This window comes from Vespa velutina, chromosome 14 (assembly GCF_912470025.1).
Source record: "Vespa velutina chromosome 14, iVesVel2.1, whole genome shotgun sequence".
NCBI classification, from domain to species: Eukaryota; Metazoa; Arthropoda; class Insecta; order Hymenoptera; family Vespidae; genus Vespa; species Vespa velutina.
Window position 1 is genome coordinate 5361161 of NC_062201.1, and position 11340 is coordinate 5372500.

Here is an 11340-nt window from a genome sequence, read left to right on the forward strand (position 1 = left end):
TTGTCCGATCATTGTCCGAGACTCCGGGGAATAATCTCTCTCTCTCTCTCTCTCTCTCTCTCTCTCTCTCTCTCTCTTTGCTCACCTGTCGCTCGGCAAATCGTAATAATTCGTCGATACATTCTGTAATAGAAAGGAGAATATTGTTAGGCAAAACGATGTACGATCGTAAAGGGAACAAAACGAATTTATTAACCGCATCAGTTGGCGCATTATCTTCCTCATATTCTATAGGGAATTTCTGGCTCGAGTATGAAACATCCTCCCGATATTTAAACGGATTATCAACCGTGCATTCCTTTTTCAAACGGACAGAAGCCATGTCGTTTCGCGTCATAACGGCACGCCTCTGCTGGTATTGATTTTGTAGGAAAGGTGACAAATCGAGGCAGCTCTCGTCGTTCCCGATAACCTCGCGATAACGTCGTTGATCCCGGCGACGATTTTGATACTTTCCATCTTGACCAAAACGTTTCGTACGCGATCTCGCGCTCTCTCGATACCTACAAATCGTCCATTTGTCGTTTGAATAATTCGCGTTCGAGCCACGTCCAAAGACCAACCAAGATGACCCTTCGTTCGTCGGGATTCTGCTTTTCTCGTATATGCGCCTTCTCCGTTGATTATCTTGTTCGCTTTGCGATCTTCGTTTCTTAACTTTCAATTTCCTTCCGTAATCGTTGTCGGTAGGACGAAGAGCAAATTTCAATCCATCCGCCACGAAATCGATCAAGAAGCAACAAGCCTTTCGTACGTCTAACAAAGAAATGTTCTATCTATGTATGCGTGAATATTCTTTTAAGCATAAGTTCACCGCGCCTCTTTCTTTAATTATCCATCCTCTTTACTTATGGGCAAATGCCCACGCAATGAACTCTTTTTTAAAATCCAGTTCTCCTTTATATCGCTACTCACGAGAACGCGACTCGGGTACGTAATAAAGCAACACGCTGAGCAACATGATGGCGATCAAGGAAAGACGCTTGAGACGAGCGATCCAGACGAAGATGCGAAAGGTCTCATCCGAACGATCTGGAAGTCAGAAACGAGGAAGTCGAGATCGATTATCCGTCGCTTTCACTTACTGTCACCGTCAGTCCACATCTTCGCGTCGGCGCACTCCAGTCCGGCGACCAGCATGCCGAAAACGAAAGGCAGAAATTTCATAATCGGCCCGATGCTGTCGCGCCGCTATTTTCTTTCTTTTCTTTTCTTTTTCTTACTTTTTCTTTTTTTTTTTTTTTTGTCGCTTAACGTGGTACGATGCGCCTCCTTTCGAACCTCATTGTGTCTCTTTTGTCCGAAGGACAAGCATTTACGAGAATACTCACCGAGAACGAATCGAGCTGACGTTTCTCTTCTTCGTTTCCTCGGTCTTTCGACCGATCATAAGATTCGATAGTTTTCGATCGATCCATCGATCATCATTTCCTAATCATAACCTCGTTAAAACTAATTCACATTTATTCCAATTAGGGTGAAAGGGGATATGTTATTATGACTAAAAGCTCGGCGAACAGAATTGAGATGAAAACTCTTTATTTAGGATTTAAATCTTCGGCTGAGATTTTTCAACAAAATATACATAGGTACGCTTTTAATTCAACAGACGACGCGTTAGGTACACATCTAATATATCTTTATTATTATGCTCCGAGTACTATACAATATAATACAAAGTAAATGCTTTATATAGTTGGAGCATTTTTGCTACAGCTTAACAAGTTTGCTACACACACGTATTACGTATACGAGGAGATATTTTGTACGAGTTAGCAAAAACTTTTGGAAGAGAGTGATGATTGGTCGATGTGCGGGATACACTAACAATAAGCGAAGATACACGTCACTAACTACGCGCAAGGGATATGCTATATTCTTCTATAACGTAACGTCGATTCTTCAACATCGGTGGATCGTAAGCTTATCTCTTTCTTCCTTTGCTTCCTTTTCCTTTGGTCTTCGCCGAAACGTCATAAATATTCTGCCTCGGCATTAAAGATTACGTCGATACTTTGATCGCTCTTTCGAAAGGTGTTCGTACGCAAAGAGGAACAAAAAAAAAAAAAAAAAAAAAAAAAAAAAAAAAAAAAAGAAGAAAGAAAAAAAAGAAGCTTTCGAGCGTGTTTAGTCTTATTACTAACTATGCGACACATTTATGGAAAGATTTGCAGTGTTCGCAGTGAGACGCAGACATAACGAAATTGATAAAGACCTTACTGGGAAAGAAACCAAAGAGAGAAATCTAATACAATATTATTCGTATTATTATAAAATATTAGTTAGAAATACGAGTATACGATGGATTATATTAACGCAAAGTATAGGCGGGTACGCGCGAAAAAAAATAAAAGCCTTAGGTAGGATCGTCGAAGCTCGACGCGACGAGCTACGATTTTTCGCTCAAAACTAAGTCGGACAAAGACGTAGCACGTGATTTCTAACGAATCAACGACGGTCTTGCCAATGAAAAGGGCCTTCTCGCTCTCGCTCGCGACTTTTACCAATGACGTGGAAAATTAGATTGGCATAGTCGACCTTGGTAACGCACGTATCCTTCCTATTCACACTCACTTTCGTTCGAGTATCCGTATTATAAGGACATTAGTGTCCTATAAATTCAATTTATTTTCTTTCTTTTTAATGGACTTCCGTCGCGTACCCGGTTACAACTCTGCAATGAATTATGATTAGATAACTTTATACAAAAATGAGGACAAGTTCGATGCGTGGGACGGACGAGAATGATAGGGGTGAGAAAAAAAATTCTTTATCGTACCCGGAAGGTCTCTAAGGTAAAGGAAGAATCTTACAAAGCGCGGCGGGATAAACTTAAGGAACTCGAGAAAGTCCTAATTTCGATAACGACTTTTGTCTCTCTCCCTCCCTCCCTCTCTCTCTCTCTCTCTCTCTCCTCATTTCTCTCCCATTTCCAATAACAAAACCCATTAGGATTTTTTTCGCGAAACTTGGCAGCTTTGATCCTTTCGAACGTTACTTATATCTATCCTATTTGACACAATGGATAGGTAGGTAGGTAGGTGGATAGATACGTAAATCGACAAGAAAAACGGAGCATGCTACGGGAATGCTACGGGAATGCTACGAGAGTGCAACGAGAGTGCAAGGAAATTCCCTCTCAAAGAAGCGTTTATCTTGGGCAACGTCTACGGACAAGAAGCGCTACTTTCTGTATACGATAGGTTAAGGATTAAAAAAAGAAAAAAAAAAAAAAAAAGAGAAGGAAAAAGAAAAGAGAGAAAAAGGAAGAAAAAAAAAAAAAAAGGAGAATAAACGTATATCGCAATAATCGTGCGAAGTGAGAGTCGGTTCCTTAATCGGTTTTCTCTTACGCGGCAAAGTTACGCTTGATTTTGTCGATAGCGTTGGTAAGATGGGCCATGTCGGTATTCAGCTGTGAAAGTACTCCCTCCAACCTGTCGACCGTGTCGAGAACTTCGACGCGCTGCGTGTGTGGATTAAACCTGACCTCGAACGGCCGGCTCATGGCTGACACCTGAAACATTCGAACGGAATGCTGTTTTGGTTCCGGCTCTTACGAAAGCCGTAACTTTAAGAGTACGTAAACGAAACATGTCAATATGTAAACGCATTTTATGTTAAAATTACATTCGAGGTATAGCATTTTTTAATTTTTCGTTCGATGACAACAACTCACCCAACGACGGAACTTTTCCTTGGCATCTTCGAAGCTCTCGGCGACAAAGTATATAGGCTGGTACTCCTGATCCTGATACTTTTGCACGGCTGTGGTCGTTGGCTCGAAAGGTCGATGCTCGCACTTGTCGCTCAGAGCATGAAGCAATTCGCCATAAGCAGACAAGAGACCTGCTCCGTAAGCCTTCACCTCTCCACCCTCCATGCAGAGTCCAAATTCGACGGTGAACCAGTAAATGGTCGAGAGTTTTTCGATTTCCTCATCAGAGGCACCGAGCGAGGCCAGGCCGATCTCTTGCGAGAATTGAGCGAAACTTGGGTCGGCCAGCAGAGGCATGTGTCCTAAGAGCTCGTGAATGCAGTCTCTGTTGAGAAGAAAAGGATATTGTTATTCGAAGACGATTCGAAGGCAACTCTCTCTCTCTCTCTCTCTCTCTCTCTCTCTCTCTCTATCTATCTATCTATCTATCTTCAGCCTCTCTCATTTTGCTTGCTTTTGACAGGGAGCTCGATAGAAGCTACAAGTTGGTCGTTTCTCAAAATCAAGGGACGAACGAGGAAAGGGAGTTCGCAACTGGGCGCAAGTGAGTTATCAGCGACATCGTATCGTTAAAAGCCTATTAGAGTTCCATTACCAGCTTAGAGAAGCGTGGTAATAACGTTACAGGACCTCCCTTCCATCCTCGTACATCTCTTTCTCTCTCTCCTTGTACATGCACACACGCGCGCGCGCGCACACACACACACACACACATATATATATATATATGTATATATGTACACGCGCTACGTATCGATCGAAGCTATCACTGTCCCGTACAAAAATAATAGCAATTGATTTTATCGAGAAAGAGCAAAGACTCGATTTATACGCGTCGTCGTCGTCGTCGTATCGTAGGTAGAAAAGGGACACTCACGGTTCAGGCGTGTGGTACGGGCTGTTGATGTGGCGAACGTATTGCGTACTTTGGAAGACTCTAAAAGCGAGACTCGAAAGGAAATCCCTGGCGGTGAGCAGTCCAGCGGCTGGTCTCAGAGTGAATCCTGTATTCTTTTGCAGGAAATTACTGACTTCCTGTAATTGGGGTATACGATGACTCTCGAAAATCTTTTCCTCTTGGAGCTTCTTGAAGACTCTTTGATATTCGATGCAAGCGTGTTTAGGTACCAAATCGACGACGGTATTGAAGACGCGAGACCAAGTATCGTTCTCAACCTCGGTATATGGGATGGAGGGAATAGGATCGCCGTACTTGTAAGCAAAGGCTATCTCAGCGATTACCTTCCTACGAGCTCGATATTCTTTATCAGCGAAGCCAGGATGGTTCATGTCGAGATCCGGTTCGTACTTTGTCATCAAATGATTGCAATTGTCAAGATCTGAAGCATGACGGGGGAACCACGGATCCTTGACGCTGACAGAATTGTCCATGAGCAAAGTCACGCCATCCAATGAGGAACTTTGCCTAAGATTTCGAATCAATTGAAGGAGACATTGTTTCGTCATGTCGACTTTTACCAGGACGTCGAATTGGTGACCTTCCTTTTTCGATGGTCTCGATTCTACATGAGTAACCGTACCCTTGAAATTCTCAATGGTCTTCAGGATCCTAGCGAGAGAGCTTATGCCTTCGCGCAAACGAAGTACCAGCGCGGCTTTTTGCACAACGTGCTCGCTCTCCGGACTCTCGGCTATCGCTTTTGCGAGCACCACTTCCTCTTCCGTAAGTCCGGCATCTGTCGAGAACAACGTTTCTCTCTTTTATCTTTTCCATAATTTGATATAAGAGTCGAGCAAAGTTAAATAAGATTACAAAAATCGGAATAAGAGAATAAAAATATCTTTGCGTTCTACAAAGGGTTCTATCGAGTGATTTTATCATTTCCTATCTATCAAAGGACCTTAATAGAAATTTTCTTCCTCTCTCTCTCTCTCTCTCTCTCTCTCTCTCTCTCTCTCTCTCTCTCTCTCTCTCTCTCTCTCTCGGTCTCTTTATTTCCGCGAGCATTCTCGGCACCATCGAGTGACAAAGCAACGAACTATAATAATCGCGCGATTCGTAGTCCATTTCCGACAGAGCTCTCTATCGTCAGCTGCAACGGTGGGGGTGAGTGGTTGGGAAAAAGAAGTAAAGTGGTTCTCGTTGTCGAGCGCGAACGTGCCGACTTCGCGGACAGAGATGAAAATACGAGAAGAAATAACCGTTTTATACGTTTATAGTTCTCGAATGCCGAGTGACCTCGCAAGAACGTCGCGTCGCCTTTTAAAAAGGATCTCTCTCTCTCTCTCTCTCTCTCTCTCTCTCTCTTTCCTCGAACGATAATACGATTCTAAATGCACGAAAGAACTTGGAAAGAGAGCCGCTCGTCGAGTCAATTCACGCGAGCGAGTGTCGACGAGCCAGCACTTGACTCGACTCACTTTGGTCCGGTAAATATCCTCGACAATGACCCTCGTTTCACCCTCGTTTCACCCTCCATTTACCCCGACATCCTCTTTTCCGCTATTTCTTTGCTCGCTCTATCAGCCCTTCCCTCCATCGAAGCTCCATCGTGCAAATTTCGCGATAAATTGCTAATATAATATCACTCGATTTCTCTTATTCTCTTTTTACCGAAATATAATACTATTGCACTTACCGTCGTCGTAATCGTCATCGGGCTTCCCTTCGCTATCCGATGAGGCCTCCGCTTTAGCTTCTGAAAGTGAGAAACGTAACGTGCTCATGCCGACGTGCCACGGACAACATTTATTTCATTTTTTGTTTGCTTCCCTTTCTTCTTACCTCCTTCCTTGCTCGCGCATATCAGCGTCTCGCCTTGTTCCTCGTCGCTCGATGCGTCCACGTAAATCTCATCGTTTCCTTCTTGTTGCTCTTGAGTGGATAAAGGATCGGCACTAGTGTCTGTTTAACGATAAACACGACGTACGTGTCATGCAACATCGATACTATTCTATTCTACCGTATAAGCAATATAGAACGAACGGAGAAGATTGAAAGCGTACATTTAGGAAAAATCGATAAATACGTAGATTAGTAGCCTTTGGTACTTACCATTCGCTCGTTGCCGTGCCTCTTCGAGCACGCTTTGTTTAGTCTGTTTGACGACTAATGTTTCGAAACGAGCGTCGTCCACGAGCGAACGGCGTCGCGCTGGATAACCATTCTGCAAGAAATAAGAAAATATTTCAAATTAGAATCATGCGTCTCGCATCGTCTCGATTCCTTATCGAACGAGAAGAAAATCCTCGTAAAGGTTTTACGAATTGAAAAGGAATCTAGAGGAAATTCGTCGGCGCTTTGAGACTTTTGAGAGGACTTTGTCGTCGAAAGGGAAAAGTCGTACCTAAGTTTCCGATGTCGTTCAGATGTGAAGGAACGACGCGATAACAAAGAGAACCGAGAGACAACGGAAATGAATTTCCTGGCCGTCCTTCCGGCTGTTGCCGAAGGATCGGAAATGAATTAATCCTGACCGTTCTAAGTAAGAAGCTCAAAGAGGTCCCTGGCGGCTAGCGAGATATCCTCTTTTCTACGATTCTTCTTCAATCGACGAATATTACTCCTGATCGTATTCACCGTCCATTTCGTAATAGATCAGGCATCAATTTGTGATTTTGCGCGCACAAATGATTTTTGCGCTTTAAAGAATGCGATTTAAAGAAAACGTTTAACGATCGATCGATCGTCGCAAACTGGGCCAAGTACTTTATCGACTTAAGCCGGCACATTAAGTTGGCATCGATAGAAGACCAGCGTGATTATCGAAGAAGACAAACGCGCGTAGCCTCCTTTCGCATTCATTCATTTATATATATATATATTTCTTCGAGCTAATAGCCAAAGCTATCACGCGTAATCCTTTGGACAATTGAAAAATAAAAAATAGGAAAAAAAAGAGAAAAAAGAAAAGAAGATCGCGAAGAAAAAAAGAATGTCACGTATGACCTAGAGCAATTGTACGAGCCCCGTGTTCGAGGAGGCTAAAGAAATGGCCTCGAATCGAAGCGAGTCAAGTAATCACCGACGCAACGATGCCAGGCGCAAATTAATGAATTCTTTCTGAAACGGCGAATCAAATATCATATCTTGAGATAACACCTCTGGACTTGTCACTTCGTTAAATTTCATTTATTCAAAGCTACAAAATTAATATCTCACGAGGACTCGATAAGACGTGCCATCCTCGAGATCATAATCGGATAAAGCGACCAATGCGATATCCCGCGATAATGTATATCTCCGGAGAGTATAAAAACTGGCCAGCTCAAGGTGAGGTAAGATCGAGAAGCGCGAAAAAAGAGCAAAATCGCGAGAGAGCTAGATCGCGGTGACAAGTTGCGCGATCGTTATGCATAATGTATCTCGAACGTCGCCATTCGCACGGATTGATTTTTTTCTTTCTCAGAGCCGATATCCCTCGCGGAGAGAGAGAAAGAGAGCAGTGGAGATCGACGAAAGGAATCCAACGATCGCGCCCGCGCTCGCGAGAACCGCTATTCAAATACCGCCAATTAGCAGTCTCGAATAATTAACATGCCGATGAAGGTGTGCACGAAGGTGTGCTCGTAAACGTTTTAATGTCCATGTCCGGTATTATACTCCAATTTTTTTTCTGTCCTCTATCCTCGGCTCGCTTGACGTTTTAACGTGAGACAGTCCCCCTCTCTCTCTCTCTTTCATGCACACACAAACCAACGTCGAGCAATAACGTTAAACGCATAAAGGAATAACGTTACAGTAAAGAGCAACGTTCAGTGTTTATCTCTTCGCTATTTTACAGTCGCTCCCTCCTTTATTCTCATATTTATGATATATGTATATATATATATATATATATATATTCTTAATTATCATGCGTCGAACGAGACCGAACGATTTTGCAACGAGGTATACCAAATGATCGCTGAATCGTGAAAAGAGAGAGAGAGAGAGAGAGAGAGAGAGAGAGAGAGAGAGAAGACAGAACCGATATCTCCGAGCTGCGTACATCGCGCACTATCGCGACATTTCGATGGCAAAGATACATCGAGATCTCGATTGTAAAGAACCAAGGTCATATCTTCGCGCACCCTAGCTTCTACCGGACACAATCCAATCGTAGCCCGATTCTACACGATCCGATCGGGTGGCCAGATATGGGCGCGTGCAAGTTCCGTTCGAATGAGTCACAGGTCCACCACCGTTCATGTCTCGTTATCGATAATGCTGTTGGTGGTACGGTAGAGACCGATAGATCGCTAAAAAAAAACACGAGTTTCTCGAGTTTCGTTCGTGATCAAGCTCGTAACGATGTTAAAACCACAGGCAGTTAGGTTGTACATGAAATGCACGTACATGTAGGTGATTCGCACCTATCTGCCACTCAAGGTTCATGTAATGACTAAACACCCGAGTATTAACGAGAATGCATGATCTACGAACGAAAAGGACGTCGAGTCGCATCCGTCAAAGAGATGCTACAATCGCGTCTACAATCGCGTCTACGTTCGCCTCTGCGATCACTAATCGTTCCTTTCCTTTCCGACGCATTCATTCTTCCAACGATCGTTCCTATTATTTTCCCATTTCCTCGATGCTCACTTTCCTCTTGCTTACTTTTCTTGTACTTTTTCAATTCATGCAAATTTATGCGACGACAGATCTGATCGTCGAACCAGATTGATCGATCCGACCGATCTATGTGGATATAAATAATTAAATAAATAAATAAATATATATATATATATATATATATTTATTTATTTTTTCCTCCTTCCGACACAACTTGTTCCCTTTAAACGATCAATTGTACAATTACATCAATAATAATGGAAGGAGTTACATGGATTGTCTTGGTTTTTGTTCTTTCTTTCTTTTTCTTCGAAAGAAGGAACGGAGGAGAGAGAGAGAGAGGAGTCGCGAATATCATAATTAATAATACGTGTTCACAAGTAGAAAATTATATATGAATGTAGAATCGAAGTTTCCTCGTAAGCAAAGTACTTATGGCTTTACGTAATTCATCCAGGCCTCGATAAAATCTCTTTAAAGTCGAAAAAAATTCGTTGTCGATCGAGTAAACTCGGAATGGATGGATGGACACATTAGTAGTTACGGTTTATTTACGGTTTGGTTAGTCATCGACGAAACGATTTCCCATTTGCAATACGACTTTAAATAGACATAACGTCGAGATAATCCTTTCATGAGGAATAACGAAATCAAGAGAAAGAAGGAAAAGAAACGTAGGAATCGTCTCGCTCGTATCGCTTATCGGGCTCGTCAACGGTCATTACGCGTCGAACGCTAACGGACGCAATTTGTTTGCGTCAATGACGAGACCTTTGTAAAGATAATATCGAAATACGGTAAAAGGAAACGGTTTGCAAGTTTTATCTCCTTTTGCCTTGTTCCACGTAGCTACCTAGGTGTGTATATGTATATATATATACACATATACACGCGCGCATTGGAAAGAGACGATTGTTTTTTTTTCATGTGTGTTTTCATATGCGGAAATTTCACTTGCGTTGACGACGAACACGATACGCGAAGAAAAAGCGGAATACGTAAATATAAAGGAAATAAACGCTCAAAAAGGCATCTCTCACGCAATTATTCGTTGGTTCTTGCGAAAGTTACCGAGACACAAGCGCAAAAGTCACGTATATTTACAAAGCTAACGTTACGTAGGATCCACTCGCATTCAATGAGAATGCAACGCGCGACCGAATTTACGCGCATTGAAATCTCCAAACTAACCGCTACGAGGGATCGTTTCGACGTATAGCGACCGTTTCTTTCTAACGCGATTAATTGACTTTTACTCGATATTTTCTCAATATTTCACATTCTATTTTCTTCAACCTTTAACATCCAATACCATCGTATCTACGAAAAAAGATGTAGGTAACTTACCTCGATGCTGTAAGACTTTTTAATGGCGAAGAGTTCGCGGTTTTTTTGAGCTGCTGCGACGGCCATTGCTTTCTTCAAACTCTCTCCTCTTTTATTCCTCGGAAAGCTTTGAATGCCCCTTTGTCTGCCCCTTTTTTCTTTCCCTTCGTGTCGTCGAACGCGTGGCCTGACGTAGATATCAGCCCTCGCGAAGCAGTAAACTGCAAGAGTCGTTTGAAACTCGTCGAAACTTTCTGCTTCTTCGAGAGCGCAACGTTTCCCTCACTGCCTACAAAATGGCAAAGAGGATGTTGTGCTGGACCTGGAGGAACTTCAAAATGATGATTCCTTTTCTCTCTTTCTCTCACCCTCTCGCTTTTTATTCGATTATTACGTTATCGAGCTAAATAACGTGAGAAATGTTTATTCTCGAAACGAATGAATAAAATACTTTTAACGTTGTCCTCCTTCAGTCTCGATATCCGTAATGCCTCCTTGTTTCTTACGACTCGACGAAAAGGACGAGCAGACACGAAAAAGATGAGACAGCGTGTGTCTCCGTTTCTATTTCGTAAAGTCCTCTTTGGACGAAGCGTACGAGCGAATGCGTCTACGGGGCGGATTGCCGCGGCATATAAACGTTGCCTCCCTTCACCGCGCCAGCTAATACCGGGGTCAGGGGTGCCCCCACCTCACCCCACCACGAGGTTTCGGGTGGTCCATCGACTACAGTCTCGCAGTCGCCGCCGACGCCGCCGCCGCCACCGCCACCACCACCACC

The 11340-nt window shown here is 43.1% G+C and overlaps 1 protein-coding gene across 5 annotated transcripts in view; it reads right to left on the reverse strand.

Moving 5' to 3' along the window:
- LOC124954072 (dual 3',5'-cyclic-AMP and -GMP phosphodiesterase 11-like) overlaps positions 1–11340 on the reverse strand; it is a 102494-nt gene that overhangs the window by 6319 nt on the left and 84835 nt on the right. Inside the window, exons 1-8 of one of the 5 annotated variants that reach the window (XR_007102434.1) lie at positions 10928–11179; positions 10581–10848; positions 6735–6846; positions 6465–6584; positions 6319–6378; positions 4596–5415; positions 3680–4043; positions 86–3517 (exon numbers count right to left, since the gene is read on the reverse strand). The gene's annotated coding sequence lies outside the window, so the exon portion shown is untranslated. Of the gene's footprint in view, positions 1–85; positions 3518–3679; positions 4044–4595; positions 5416–6318; positions 6379–6464; positions 6585–6734; positions 6847–10580; positions 10891–10927; positions 11180–11340 lie in introns of those variants that run through there. The other 4 variants (XR_007102433.1, XR_007102435.1, XR_007102432.1 and 1 more) reach the window with 4 other exon arrangements.